The 15527-nt window shown below is 48.2% G+C and overlaps 2 long non-coding RNA genes across 3 annotated transcripts; both read left to right on the top strand.

The window, feature by feature from the left end:
* Positions 1 to 733: 733 nt before the first annotated feature.
* Positions 734 to 9440, top strand: LOC115462461. Of its 2 annotated transcripts, XR_003940860.1 has the most exons (7): positions 734 to 934; positions 2273 to 2707; positions 2818 to 3188; positions 4524 to 4958; positions 5069 to 5439; positions 7324 to 7694; positions 9038 to 9440. It is a non-coding gene; the product is annotated as an uncharacterized LOC115462461 (long non-coding RNA). The 2 variants fall into 2 exon arrangements; XR_003940861.1 differs by lacking the exons at positions 7324 to 7694; positions 9038 to 9440 and adding an exon at positions 6780 to 6955.
* A 162-nt stretch (positions 9441 to 9602) lies between these two features.
* On the top strand, positions 9603 to 11289 carry LOC115462460. Its single transcript, XR_003940859.1, has 3 exons — positions 9603 to 9952; positions 10518 to 10952; positions 11063 to 11289. It is a non-coding gene; the product is annotated as an uncharacterized LOC115462460 (long non-coding RNA).
* The last annotated feature ends 4238 nt before the right edge of the window (positions 11290 to 15527 follow it).

Below are 15527 nucleotides of genomic sequence, written 5' to 3'. Positions count from 1 at the left end.
CGACTGGCGGATGTCCCTTGCCGGGGGGATAACATCTTTGGCGAGAAGGTCGAGCAGTTGGTGGACCAACTACACCAGCGGGAAACCGCTCTCGACAAGTTCTCCCACCGGGCGCCTTCAGCATCCACCTCAGCAGGTGGACGTTTTTCCCGGGCCTGGCAGGCTACACCCTACGCCTACAACAAGCGTAGGTACACTCAGCCAGCCCGAAGGCCTCGACAGGCACAGGGACAGCCCCAGCGCGCTCGTTCTCGTCAACAGCGTGCGCCTAAGCAGCCCCCTGCGCCTCCACAGCAAAAGCCGGGGACTGGATCCATGGGAACATAGCCGCCATCAACAACCTCAGAATAATCTCCAAGGGTATTGCCTCTTCCATTAAAATACCTAGAGAAAACCTACTGCAATACAGGAAGAAAAAGCCACAGAGAGAATCCCTCTTGTAGTGATATACAAACCAGAACTAGAAAAAGTGAGAATTATAAGAGATCTACAGCCACTATACTCCAGGAGGATGAATTGCTAAAAGAGATATTCCCAGCCCTACCAGTGCTGGCCTTCAGACACCCACCTAATTTAAAACACAAAGTAGTGAAAAGCAAACTCCCAATAGAAGCTCAAAAAGAGAATGGCACATGCCCCTACAATACACCTAGCTTCAAACTGTGCCAACAACACATTGCACATGATCCTACAGTCACTCACATGAGAAAAACATTCAGCATAAGGGATCCTTCACATGCTTATCTTCAAATGTGGTATATATCATTCAATGTAAAATGTGTGAAGAATGGTGCTATACTGGAGAAGAAGCCAGATGCTAAAGACAAGGCTCAATTTGCATAGACATAATATTAAATATTCCAATTTCAACCGGGATGCCATCTCTGTGGAACAGCACCTTACAAAACCAGAGCACTGCATCAATCATCTTATGGTAAGAATACTAAAAGGAAATATTAAGATAATCCAGGAATGTAAGATCTTTGAAGTGAAAATGATGAAATATTTTGACACCCACCAGACAGGGCTTAACAAAGATCTGGGCTTTCTATCCCAATATAAACTGTTTTGTTACTCTCTTATCAGCCATCTGTCTAACCCTGTCTCCCAACCACCCTGCTCTCTCTGGTTCTCATATAAGACATCCCTCCCTCTTCCTGTGAGACTGTCATTGGAATGAGTTTGTGTTTCAATGATATATTCTGATATTTGTCAACATTTGCTTATTTACAATCTGAAGAAGAAGGGTACCTTTGAAAGCTAAACATATCATGTATTAAGTTAGTCCAATAAAAAGGTATCATCTTATTGTCTTTCTATGTTTTGATTTATTTCTACTTATTGACTCTGCTACGAAAGCAGCTTCTGCTCTAGTCGGCTCCTCCCATTGGCCCACCTAGTAGTTTGACACAGGGGCGTATCTGCGTGGGGCCTCAGGGGCCTGGGCCCCCGCAGATTTTGCCCTGGACCCCCCTCCCGCCATCAACCCTCCCCCGCTGCCGTTGCTTACTTTTGCTGGCGGGGGACCCCAACCCCCGCCAGCCGAGGTCTGCTTCCACCTGCCGCTGCCGTAAAAACTTCTTCTTCAGCCGGCGGGGGACCCCAAACCCCCGCCAGCCGCCCGCGGTGTTTAAAATTCATCTTCGGCCTCCGTGGCCGTGCTGCTCTGATAGGCGCTGTAGAAATCCACTTCGGAGTCTGACGTCGCAGCACGTGTACAACGACGTCAGACTCCGAAGTGGATTTCAACAGCGCCTATCAGAGCAGCACGGCCACGGAGGCCGAAGATGAATTTTAAACACCGCGGGGCGGCTGGCGGGGGTTTGGGGTCCCCCGCCGGCTGAAGAAGAAGTTTTTACGGCAGCGGCAGGTGGAAGCAGACCTCGGCTGGCGGGGGTTGGGGTCCCCCGCCAGCAATAGTAAGCAACGGCAGCGGGGGAGGGTTGGCGGCGGGAGGGGGGTGGAGAGAGTCATTGGTGGCGGTGGGGGCTCGGCGGTGGGGACTCGGCGGCGGGGGGGGGGGGGGGCTAAAATGTGCCCCCTCCCTCTGGCTCTGGCCCCCCCTACCGCCGGAGTCCAGATACGCCCCTGGTTTGACATCACTGACAAAAGCAGCTTCTTCTCCCGAATCAGCTCCTCCCATTGGACAGCCAGAAGGGTGATCTCATCTATACTGGATATTTAATTGACTACCCAGTCCTGCTGCGTGAGATGCTGTACTGGCGTTGGTAGTTGACTCTGTATTGTTACCTGCTCTCTTCTCTTTTTATAGTTTGCAAGCAATGGCTCCTATTTTCTGACTCTGCTGCAAAACCAGCTTTTGCCCCTGATTTGGCACCTCCCATTCACCTGCCCTGAAGACTGACATCATTGGCTCCTGCTCTCTGTCTGTGTAGCAAAAGCTGCTTTGGCTCCTGAGTTGGTTCCTCTCGTTGGCCCACCTACTAATGTGACATCACAAGCTCTTACATTCTGATGCTGCCACAAAAGCAACTTCTGCTAAGGACTTGACTCCTCCCATTGACCCATCCAGAAGTCTAACATCACTGCTTCCTGCTTTCTGACTCTGCTAGGAAAGCAGCTTCTGCTGGAGACTTAGCTCCTCCCATTGACCCATCCAGAAGTCTAACATCACTGCTTCCTGCTCTCTGCTACAAAAGAAGCTTCTGCTCATGCGTCCGCTCTTCCCATTGTCCCCCACCAAAAGGTGATCTCATCATTACTGAACATTTAACTGACCACTCAGTTGTGGCATGAGATGTTGTTATACTGATGTTGCACTCTGTATTATTATCTGTTCTCTTCTCTGTTTTTTAGTCTGATATCAGTGGCTCCTGTTTTCGGACTCTGCTGCAAACACAGCTTCTGCTTCTGACTCAGCTATTCCCATTGACCTTCCCAGAAGTCTCACATCACTGGCTCTTGCTTTCTGACTCCGCTACAAAAATGGCTTCTGCTCTGAACTCAGCTGCTCCCATTGAAACGCTTACAAGGCTGACATCACATGTGGTATATATCATTCAATGTAAAATGTGTGAAGAATGGTGCTATACTGGAGAAGAAGCCAGATGCTAAAGACAAGGCTCAATTTGCATAGACATAATATTAAATATTCCAATTTCAACCGGGATGCCATCTCTGTGGAACAGCACCTTACAAAACCAGAGCACTGCATCAATCATCTTATGGTAAGAATACTAAAAGGAAATATTAAGATAATCCAGGAATGTAAGATCTTTGAAGTGAAAATGATGAAATATTTTGACACCCACCAGACAGGGCTTAACAAAGATCTGGGCTTTCTATCCCAATATAAACTGTTTTGTTACTCTCTTATCAGCCATCTGTCTAACCCTGTCTCCCAACCACCCTGCTCTCTCTGGTTCTCATATAAGACATCCCTCCCTCTTCCTGTGAGACTGTCATTGGAATGAGTTTGTGTTTCAATGATATATTCTGATATTTGTCAACATTTGCTTATTTACAATCTGAAGAAGAAGGGTACCTTTGAAAGCTAAACATATCATGTATTAAGTTAGTCCAATAAAAAGGTATCATCTTATTGTCTTTCTATGTTTTGATTTATTTCTACTTATTGACTCTGCTACGAAAGCAGCTTCTGCTCTAGTCAGCTCCTCCCATTGGCCCACCTAGTAGTTTGACACAGGGGCGTATCTGCGGGGGCCTCAGGGGCCTGGGCCCCCGCAGATTTTGCCCTGGACCCCCCTCCCGCCATCAACCCTCCCCCGCTGCCGTTGCTTACTTTTGCTGGCGGGGGACCCCAACCCCCGCCAGCCGAGGTCTGCTTCCACCTGCCGCTGCCGTAAAAACTTCTTCAGCCGGCGGGGGACCCCAAACCCCCGCCAGCCGCCCCGCGGTGTTTAAAATTCATCTTCGGCCTCCGTGGCCGTGCTGCTCTGATAGGCGCTGTTGAAATCCACTTCGGAGTCTGACGTCGCAGCACGTACAACGTACACCGACGTCAGACTCCGAAGTGGATTTCAACAGCGCCTATCAGAGCAGCACGGCCACGGAGGCCGAAGATGAATTTTAAACACCGCGGGGCGGCTGGCGGGGGTTTGGGGTCCCCCGCCGGCTGAAGAAGAAGTTTTTACGGCAGCGGCAGGTGGAAGCAGACCTCGGCTGGCGGGGGTTGGGGTCCCCCGCCAGCAAAAGTAAGCAACGGCAGCGGGGGAGGGTTGGCGGCGGGAGGGGGGTGGAGAGAGTCATTGGTGGCGGTGGGGGCTCGGCGGTGGGGACTCGGCGGCGGGGGGGGGGGCTAAAATGTGCCCCCTCCCTCTGGCTCTGGCCCCCCCTACCGCCGGAGTCCAGATACGCCCCTGGTTTGACATCACTGACAAAAGCAGCTTCTTCTCCCGAATCAGCTCCTCCATTGGACAGCCAGAAGGGTGATCTCATCTATACTGGATATTTAATTGACTACCCAGTCCTGCTGCGTGAGATGCTGTACTGGCGTTGGTAGTTGACTCTGTATTGTTACCTGCTCTCTTCTCTTTTTATAGTTTGCAAGCAATGGCTCCTATTTTTTGACTCTGCTGCAAAACCAGCTTTTGCCCCTGATTTGGCACCTCCCATTCACCTGCCCTGAAGACTGACATCATTGGCTCCTGCTCTCTGTCTGTGTAGCAAAAGCTGCTTTGGCTCCTGAGTTGGTTCCTCTCGTTGGCCCACCTACTAATGTGACATCACAAGCTCTTACATTCTGATGCTGCCACAAAAGCAACTTCTGCTAAGGACTTGACTCCTCCCATTGACCCATCCAGAAGTCTAACATCACTGCTTCCTGCTTTCTGACTCTGCTAGGAAAGCAGCTTCTGCTGGAGACTTAGCTCCTCCCATTGACCCATCCAGAAGTCTAACATCACTGCTTCCTGCTCTCTGCTACAAAAGAAGCTTCTGCTCATGCGTCCGCTCTTCCCATTGTCCCCCACCAAAAGGTGATCTCATCATTACTGAACATTTAACTGACCACTCAGTTGTGGCATGAGATGTTGTTATACTGATGTTGCACTCTGTATTATTATCTGTTCTCTTCTCTGTTTTTTAGTCTGATATCAGTGGCTCCTGTTTTCGGACTCTGCTGCAAACACAGCTTCTGCTTCTGACTCAGCTATTCCCATTGACCTTCCCAGAAGTCTCACATCACTGGCTCTTGCTTTCTGACTCCGCTACAAAAATGGCTTCTGCTCTGAACTCAGCTGCTCCCATTGAAACGCTTACAAGGCTGACATCACATGTGGTATATATCATTCAATGTAAAATGTGTGAAGAATGGTGCTATACTGGAGAAGAAGCCAGATGCTAAAGACAAGGCTCAATTTGCATAGACATAATATTAAATATTCCAATTTCAACCGGGATGCCATCTCTGTGGAACAGCACCTTACAAAACCAGAGCACTGCATCAATCATCTTATGGTAAGAATACTAAAAGGAAATATTAAGATAATCCAGGAATGTAAGATCTTTGAAGTGAAAATGATGAAATATTTTGACACCCACCAGACAGGGCTTAACAAAGATCTGGCTTTCTATCCCAATATAAACTGTTTTGTTACTCTCTTATCAGCCATCTGTCTAACCCTGTCTCCCAACCACCCTGCTCTCTCTGGTTCTCATATAAGACATCCCTCCCTCTTCCTGTGAGACTGTCATTGGAATGAGTTTGTGTTTCAATGATATATCTGATATTTGTCAACATTTGCTTATTTACAATCTGAAGAAGAAGGGTACCTTTGAAAGCTAAACATATCATGTATTAAGTTAGTCCAATAAAAAGGTATCATCTTATTGTCTTTCTATGTTTTGATTTATTTCTACTTATTGACTCTGCTACGAAAGCAGCTTCTGCTCTAGTCGGCTCCTCCCATTGGCCCACCTAGTAGTTTGACACAGGGGCGTATCTGCGTGGGGCCTCAGGGGCCTGGGCCCCCGCAGATTTTGCCCTGGACCCCCCTCCCGCCATCAACCCTCCCCCGCTGCCGTTGCTTACTTTTGCTGGCGGGGGACCCCAACCCCCGCCAGCCGAGGTCTGCTTCCACCTGCCGCTGCCGTAAAAACTTCTTCTTCAGCCGGCGGGGGACCCCAAACCCCCGCCAGCCGCCCCGCGGTGTTTAAAATTCATCTTCGGCCTCCGTGGCCGTGCTGCTCTGATAGGCGCTGTTGAAATCCACTTCGGAGTCTGACGTCGCAGCACGTACAACGTACAACGACGTCAGACTCCAAAGTGGATTTCAACAGCGCCTATCAGAGCAGCACGGCCACGGAGGCCGAAGATGAATTTTAAACACCGCGGGGCGGCTGGCGGGGGTTTGGGGTCCCCCGCCGGCTGAAGAAGAAGTTTTTACGGCAGCGGCAGGTGGAAGCAGACCTCGGCTGGCGGGGGTTGGGGTCCCCCGCCAGCAAAAGTAAGCAACGGCAGCGGGGGAGGGTTGGCGGCGGGAGGGGGGTGGAGAGAGTCATTGGTGGCGGTGGGGGCTCGGCGGTGGGGACTCGGCGGCGGGGGGGGGGGGGCTAAAATGTGCCCCCTCCCTCTGGCTCTGGCCCCCCTACCGCTGGAGTCCAGATACGCCCCTGGTTTGACATCACTGACAAAAGCAGCTTCTTCTCCCGAATCAGCTCCTCCCATTGGACAGCCAGAAGGGTGATCTCATCTATACTGGATATTTAATTGACTACCCAGTCCTGCTGCGTGAGATGCTGTACTGGCGTTGGTAGTTGACTCTGTATTGTTACCTGCTCTCTTCTCTTTTTTATAGTTTGCAAGCAATGGCTCCTATTTTTTGACTCTGCTGCAAAACCAGCTTTTGCCCCTGATTTGGCACCTCCCATTCACCTGCCCTGAAGACTGACATCATTGGCTCCTGCTCTCTGTCTGTGTAGCAAAAGCTGCTTTGGCTCCTGAGTTGGTTCCTCTCGTTGGCCCACCTACTAATGTGACATCACAAGCTCTTACATTCTGATGCTGCACAAAAGCAACTTCTGCTAAGGACTTGACTCCTCCCATTGACCCATCCAGAAGTCTAACATCACTGCTTCCTGCTTTCTGACTCTGCTAGGAAAGCAGCTTCTGCTGGAGACTTAGCTCCTCCCATTGACCCATCCAGAAGTCTAACATCACTGCTTCCTGCTCTCTGCTACAAAAGAAGCTTCTGCTCATGCGTCCGCTCTTCCCATTGTCCCCCACCAAAAGGTGATCTCATCATTACTGAACATTTAACTGACCACTCAGTTGTGGCATGAGATGTTGTTATACTGATGTTGCACTCTGTATTATTATCTGTTCTCTTCTCTGTTTTTTAGTCTGATATCAGTGGCTCCTGTTTTCGGACTCTGCTGCAAACACAGCTTCTGCTTCTGACTCAGCTATTCCCATTGACCTTCCCAGAAGTCTCACATCACTGGCTCTTGCTTTCTGACTCCGCTACAAAAATGGCTTCTGCTCTGAACTCAGCTGCTCCCATTGAAACGCTTACAAGGCTGACATCACATGTGGTATATATCATTCAATGTAAAATGTGTGAAGAATGGTGCTATACTGGAGAAGAAGCCAGATGCTAAAGACAAGGCTCAATTTGCATAGACATAATATTAAATATTCCAATTTCAACCGGGATGCCATCTCTGTGGAACAGCACCTTACAAAACCAGAGCACTGCATCAATCATCTTATGGTAAGAATACTAAAAGGAAATATTAAGATAATCCAGGAATGTAAGATCTTTGAAGTGAAAATGATGAAATATTTTGACACCCACCAGACAGGGCTTAACAAAGATCTGGGCTTTCTATCCCAATATAAAACTGTTTTGTTACTCTCTTATCAGCCATCTGTCTAACCCTGTCTCCCAACCACCCTGCTCTCTCTGGTTCTCATATAAGACATCCCTCCCTCTTCCTGTGAGACTGTCATTGGAATGAGTTTGTGTTTCAATGATATATTCTGATATTTGTCAACATTTGCTTATTTACAATCTGAAGAAGAAGGGTACCTTTGAAAGCTAAACATATCATGTATTAAGTTAGTCCAATAAAAAGGTATCATCTTATTGTCTTTCTATGTTTTGATTTATTTCTACTTATTGACTCTGCTACGAAAGCAGCTTCTGCTCTAGTCGGCTCCTCCCATTGGCCCACCTAGTAGTTTGACACAGGGGCGTATCTGCGTGGGGCCTCAGGGGCCTGGGCCCCCGCAGATTTTGCCCTGGACCCCCCTCCCGCCATCAACCCTCCCCCGCTGCCGTTGCTTACTTTTGCTGGCGGGGGACCCCACCCCCCGCCAGCCGAGGTCTGCTTCCACCTGCCGCTGCCGTAAAAACTTCTTCTTCAGCCGGCGGGGGACCCCAAACCCCCGCCAGCCGCCCCGCGGTGTTTAAAATTCATCTTCGGCCTCCGTGGCCGTGCTGCTCTGATAGGCGCTGTTGAAATCCACTTCGGAGTCTGACGTCGCAGCACGTACAACGTACAACGACGTCAGACTCCGAAGTGGATTTCAACAGCGCCTATCAGAGCAGCACGGCCACGGAGGCCGAAGATGAATTTTAAACACCGCGGGGCGGCTGGCGGGGGTTTGGGGTCCCCCGCCGGCTGAAGAAGAAGTTTTTACGGCAGCGGCAGGTGGAAGCAGACCTCGGCTGGCGGGGGTTGGGGTCCCCCGCCAGCAAAAGTAGCAACGGCAGCGGGGGAGGGTTGGCGGCGGGAGGGGGGTGGAGAGAGTCATTGGTGGCGGTGGGGGCTCGGCGGTGGGGACTCGGCGGCGGGGGGGGGGGGCTAAAATGTGCCCCCTCCCTCTGGCTCTGGCCCCCCCCTACCGCCGGAGTCCAGATACGCCCCTGGTTTGACATCACTGACAAAAGCAGCTTCTTCTCCCGAATCAGCTCCTCCCATTGGACAGCCAGAAGGGTGATCTCATCTATACTGGATATTTAATTGACTACCCAGTCCTGCTGCGTGAGATGCTGTACTGGCGTTGGTAGTTGACTCTGTATTGTTACCTGCTCTCTTCTCTTTTTTATAGTTTGCAAGCAATGGCTCCTATTTTCTGACTCTGCTGCAAAACCAGCTTTTGCCCCTGATTTGGCACCTCCCATTCACCTGCCCTGAAGACTGACATCATTGGCTCCTGCTCTCTGTCTGTGTAGCAAAAGCTGCTTTGGCTCCTGAGTTGGTTCCTCTCGTTGGCCCACCTACTAATGTGACATCACAAGCTCTTACATTCTGATGCTGCCACAAAAGCAACTTCTGCTAAGGACTTGACTCCTCCCATTGACCCATCCAGAAGTCTAACATCACTGCTTCCTGCTTTCTGACTCTGCTAGGAAAGCAGCTTCTGCTGGAGACTTAGCTCCTCCCATTGACCCATCCAGAAGTCTAACATCACTGCTTCCTGCTCTCTGCTACAAAAGAAGCTTCTGCTCATGCGTCCGCTCTTCCCATTGTCCCCACCAAAAGGTGATCTCATCATTACTGAACATTTAACTGACCACTCAGTTGTGGCATGAGATGTTGTTATACTGATGTTGCACTCTGTATTATTATCTGTTCTCTTCTCTGTTTTTAGTCTGATACCCAGTGGCTCCTGTTTTCGGACTCTGCTGCAAACACAGCTTCTGCTTCTGACTCAGCTATTCCCATTGACCTTCCCAGAAGTCTCACATCACTGGCTCTTGCTTTCTGACTCCGCTACAAAAATGGCTTCTGCTCTGAACTCAGCTGCTCCCATTGAAACGCTTACAAGGCTGACATCACATGTGGTATATATCATTCAATGTAAAATGTGTGAAGAATGGTGCTATACTGGAGAAGAAGCCAGATGCTAAAGACAAGGCTCAATTTGCATAGACATAATATTAAATATTCCAATTTCAACCGGGATGCCATCTCTGTGGAACAGCACCTTACAAAACCAGAGCACTGCATCAATCATCTTATGGTAAGAATACTAAAAGGAAATATTAAGATAATCCAGGAATGTAAGATCTTTGAAGTGAAAATGATGAAATATTTTGACACCCACCAGACAGGGCTTAACAAAGATCTGGGCTTTCTATCCCAATATAAACTGTTTTGTTACTCTCTTATCAGCCATCTGTCTAACCCTGTCTCCCAACCACCCTGCTCTCTCTGGTTCTCATATAAGACACCCCTCCCTCTTCCTGTGAGACTGTCATTGGAATGAGTTTGTGTTTCAATGATATATTCTGATATTTGTCAACATTTGCTTATTTACAATCTGAAGAAGAAGGGTACCTTTGAAAGCTAAACATATCATGTATTAAGTTAGTCCCACTGGCTCCTCCCATTGGCCCACCTAGTAGTTTGACATCACTGACAAAGCAGCTTCTTCTCCTGAATCAGCTCCTCCCATTGGACAGCCAGAAGGGTGATCTCATCTATACTGGATATTTAATTGACTACCCAGTCCTGCTGCGTGAGATGCTGTACTGGCGTTGGTAGTTGACTCTGTATTGTTACCTGCTCTCTTCTCTTTTTTATAGTTTGCAAGCAATGGCTCCTATTTTCTGACTCTGCTGCAAAACCAGCTTTTGCCCCTGATTTGGCACCTCCCATTCACCTGCCCTGAAGACTGACATCATTGGCTCCTGCTCTCTGTCTGTGTAACAAAAGCTGCTTTGGCTCCTGAGTTGGTTCCTCTCGTTGGCCCACCTACTAATGTGACATCACAAGCTCTTACATTCTGATGCTGCCACAAAAGCAACTTCTGCTAAGGACTTGACTCCTCCCATTGACCCATCCAGAAGTCTAACATCACTGCTTCCTGCTTTCTGACTCTGCTAGGAAAGCAGCTTCTGCTGGAGACTTAGCTCCTCCCATTGACCCATCCAGAAGTCTAACATCACTGCTTCCTGCTCTCTGCTACAAAAGAAGCTTCTGCTCATGCGTCCGCTCTTCCCATTGTCCCCCACCAAAAGGTGATCTCATCATTACTGAACATTTAACTGACCACTCAGTTGTGGCATGAGATGTTGTTATACTGATGTTGCACTCTGTATTATTATCTGTTCTCTTCTCTGTTTTTTAGTCTGATACCAGTGGCTCCTGTTTTCGGACTCTGCTGCAAACACAGCTTCTGCTTCTGACTCAGCTATTCCCATTGACCTTCCCAGAAGTCTCACATCACTGGCTCTTGCTTTCTGACTCCGCTACAAAAATGGCTTCTGCTCTGAACTCAGCTGCTCCCATTGAAACGCTTACAAGGCTGACATCACATGTGGTATATATCATTCAATGTAAAATGTGTGAAGAATGGTGCTATACTGGAGAAGAAGCCAGATGCTAAAGACAAGCCATCTGTCAACCCTGTCTCCCAACCACCCTGCTCTCTCTGGTTCTCATATAAGACAAGGGTACCTTTGAAAGCTAAACATATCATGTATTAAGTTAGTCCAATAAAAAGGTATCATCTTATTGTCTTTCTATGTTTTGATTTATTTCTACTTATTGACTCTGCTACGAAAGCAGCTTCTGCTCTAGTCGGCTCCTCCCATTGGCCCACCTAGTAGTTTGACACAGGGGCGTATCTGCGTGGGGCCTCAGGGGCCTGGGCCCCCGCCAGATTTTGCCCTGGACCCCCCCTCCCGCCATCAACCCTCCCCCGCTGCCGTTGCTTACTTTTGCTGGCGGGGGACCCCAACCCCCGCCAGCCGAGGTCTGCTTCCACCTGCCGCCCCCGCAGTATAGCTCTCTCGTCCATTTTACATCTCGATGGTACTGAGCTAGCATTGAATGGGTAATATATACCTTTTATTCCTCTGTTTGAAATGATCTCTGTGAATGATCTACATCCTGTAGTTTTAGGCATTATAGGTGCACGGCACATTATATTAGTTTTTTTAGGCAATTTCCTGAATTAGACATAAATACATGTGTTACACCTGAGTTTTGTATAAAGATGATGATTATATACGGAATGAGTCCATTTCAACTAATTAACATTTTTATAAGATAATAGGAATCTTATCCTTATTAGTATTATATATTTTTATCCTTTTACAGTGATTAAACTGTTATATAACCACGTGCATACAAAAAGGATTTATCCAAGCCAATCAGCTTCTTTTCAGAGGTTTGATTTTTATTTTATTTTCATTGTATTATGATTATAATTAATATGTAAAATTAAAAATAGTTTTTTTTATAAATGTAGTTTCTAAACAGTGTCAGATCATGACGTTTAAAGTGTTTTCCTTGTTTAAACTTTATGTTTTTTCATTATAAGATTAGGATAAATACATATGTTGATATGTCGATGTTTTATTAGCATGACCTATGTCTTTTGTTTATCATTTATTTATACTGTTCGGTGTTTCTCTATCCGAGTATCTGCTAATATATTCTAAACTAAACATTTTTCTTTCACATTATTTATTGTGATATATTTACAGTCGTGCAATATTATCATGAGGTTTCTGTCGCACCACCCTCCTTTTTTCTGTAATCACATTATGAGTTATCAGATGTGTCTCACCAGGGCAAGACGTAAGCACATCTTGAAATTCTCTCAAAAGAGCCTGAATCTGTTCCTTCTGTTGATTCTCTAGCCCTTCCCCCACCACTGGCTCTTTGGGGCTAAAGATTTCCGAAATTTGAGGCCCTAAGTCTTCCTCCTCTTCCTCCCATACCTTCCCCACAAAGACCTTCCTCTCTATCCAAGGTTTCAACAAATTAACATGATAGGTTTGATTTTTCCCCCGTTCATTCCTCACTTCATATGTCACGGGCCCCAACTGCCTCTTCACTGTACAGGGTCCCCTCCATCTACTAGTAAATTTATGAGGACCATCCGGGATCCTGACCAGAACTTTATCCCCTTCTTCAAATGACCTTTCCTGAGTCCCTTTATCATACCTCTCTTTCTGATACTCCTGGGCTCTCCTGAGATTTTCCCTAGATAACGCCCCTAATCTCTGTAACCGCCCCTTCAAGTCATACAGATATGAGACCACTGTCTTATCTCCCTGCCCCGGTGGGACCCACTGTTCTTTTACCATGTCAAGCACCCCCCTCGGAGCTCGCCCATACATCAGCTCAAAGGGCGAAACCCCAAGAGAGGACTGAACACATTCTCGGCTCACATATAGAGCAAACGGCAGTAGTTGGTCCCAATTTTCATAGTGAGAGCCTAATCCTTTCCTCAACAAGGCCTTCAAGGTTTTATTAAACCTTTCCACTAGCCCATTAGTTTGGGGATGGTATGCCGAGGTGTTAATATGAACAATACCAAAAGCTTCCCATACTTGGGTAAGTGTGCCCGACCTGAAATTCGTTCCTCGGTCAGTCAATACCTCCCTAGGAAACCCCACCTCACAAAACAGCCTAATAAGCTCTGCTGCAATCACCTTGGCTGATAGATTACGCAGAGGCACTGCCCATGGGAACCGCGTAGCCATATCCATGATCACCAGAATATACTTAAACCCTCTTGTGGACCTAATAAGTGGGCCTATAATATCCATAGCAATTCGCCCTAATGGAACCCCAATCCGAGGAAGCGGATGTAAGGGTACTGGCCCTGGCCCTCTTTCCGCCACCTTCTGACATAACCCACAGGAATCACAGTAAGCCTCCACTTCCTTATACACCCCAGGCCAATAAAACCGACCTAGCAGTTGTTTTACGGTGTTCTGCGTCCCTTTATGTCCTCCCAATGGGTGATCATGGGCTACTCGTATTATCACCTCCCGAAACCCCCGAGGGACTAATAACTGCTTCACCAACGGCTCCCCTTCTCTGGCTTTTGTTACCCTAAACAATAAGCCCTTCTCAATAATAAAAGCTGGTCCCTGTGTCCTTCTCCCTTCTTCCCTGGCCCTCTCCCATGCATACTGCAGTGTAGGGTCCGATTCCTGTTCCTTAAGAAAAGAAGGAAACTGCTCCAACAACTCCCCGGGCCTTTTAGGGAAGTCCTCCGTGTGCCTCATTCCTTCCAACATCTGCGCTCTCCCCCTACGCGCTAGTTTTTTTACCCTTCCTTCCCCCCGCGTCTTTCCGGGCCTCTCTAACACATCATCATGAAAGGGAAATATCTGTGCTAATGCCTTCCCTCTATCCTTCTGCTCCCTCTCCTGAGCCCTTGTAACCACCAACCCCTCCTTCTCCCTTAAACAGTGAGAAAAAGCAGGCCAGTCTCTTCCTAAAATAAGATCCTGAGGAAGACAGGGTAAGATAGCCACCCAGATCCAGTGTCTACCCAAAGGCCCTGTTATACTAACTCGCTGCAAAGGGTATTTAGTTACTTCTCCATGCACACACTGAATGCCTACCTCTTGCCTCTTCTTGTTCAAACACCCTTTCCCCTTTCCTTTTATTCTCTCCCACAAACCCTGGGACAGCATCGTTTGATCAGCTCCTGAATCTAACAAGCCAGTGACCTTGGCCCCCAAGATCTCTACCGTCTGCTTAAGTTGCTCAGCCACGGCACCCTGAGAATAAGAGGTAAGCCCTAACTTCGCAGCACAGTCCCTTCTCAAGTGCCCTTTGCATCCACACCTATAACACACCCTCTCCTCAGTAGATGAAGGCTTAAACCCCAAGCTTAACTGCCTCCTTTCACCTAACTGCCCTCCCTTTTCACCACAATGCTGGGACTCTAAGAAATTCTCCATACTCCTGACTGCTTCATCCAGGGTCCCACACCCCTTCCTCACTAGATCCACCCTAAGAGCATTAGGCAAAGCTTCTAAAAATTGCTCCAGTACTACATCCTGGAACACTTGATTAACAGATCTCTTCTCTGGTTCTAGCCACTTGCCCGCTAAATCTAAAAGTTTTTGCAGCAGTGCTCTAGGTGTCTCCCCCTCTGTCCACCTCCACTCCCGAAATCTCCTCCTATAAGTCTGACGATTTAGCCCATACCTATCCAGAATAGCTTCTTTCAGTTTCGCATAATCAGCTATTTCCGGGGTAGGGAGCGCCCGAAAAGCAGCCAGAGCCCTCCCAGATAGGGCGGGTGCCAACCTAATGGTCCATTGCTCTTGGGGCCAGCCGGCGGCCGTAGCCACCCTTTCAAACGCTCCCAAGTAATCCTCAATATTGTCTGAGTCAGTTAGCTTACCCCAAGGCAGCCAGTTTACCCCAGGAAGCCCAGCAGTCCCCGCTCCTTCCTCCACACGGATGGGCCTCAAGTTCAGTCCTGCTCCCTGCAGTCCGCCTCCACTACGCAGCAATTCTTGAAATAAATCCAAAAGTGGCTGTTGCTGGGCTCGGGAAGCAGCTAACGAGTCCTCCAAAAGTTGATGAGCCATTTCCTGCTGCTTCTGAAATTGGTGTGTCATAAACGCAAACAGTTCTTTGGGATCCATCTTGTCCACCGGCTCCAGGGTATCTGCGGGGAAACAAAAAAAAACAGCCACCCAAGTGCGGACTTTCACAAAAATCTTTTATAGTTCACAGGCCCTGTGCCTCCCCGTTTATTATATCCTCCCTCGCCTCCTCCCTAGGTACCCTTTACCTGGGTAGGCGAGTAATGCGCCTTTGTCAGCGTTGGC

Source organism: Microcaecilia unicolor, chromosome 2 (assembly GCF_901765095.1).
Source record: "Microcaecilia unicolor chromosome 2, aMicUni1.1, whole genome shotgun sequence".
NCBI lineage: Eukaryota > Metazoa > Chordata > Amphibia > Gymnophiona > Siphonopidae > Microcaecilia > Microcaecilia unicolor.
Note: the sequence above shows the minus strand (reverse complement) of the source record. Positions and strands in the feature narration are given on the sequence as shown.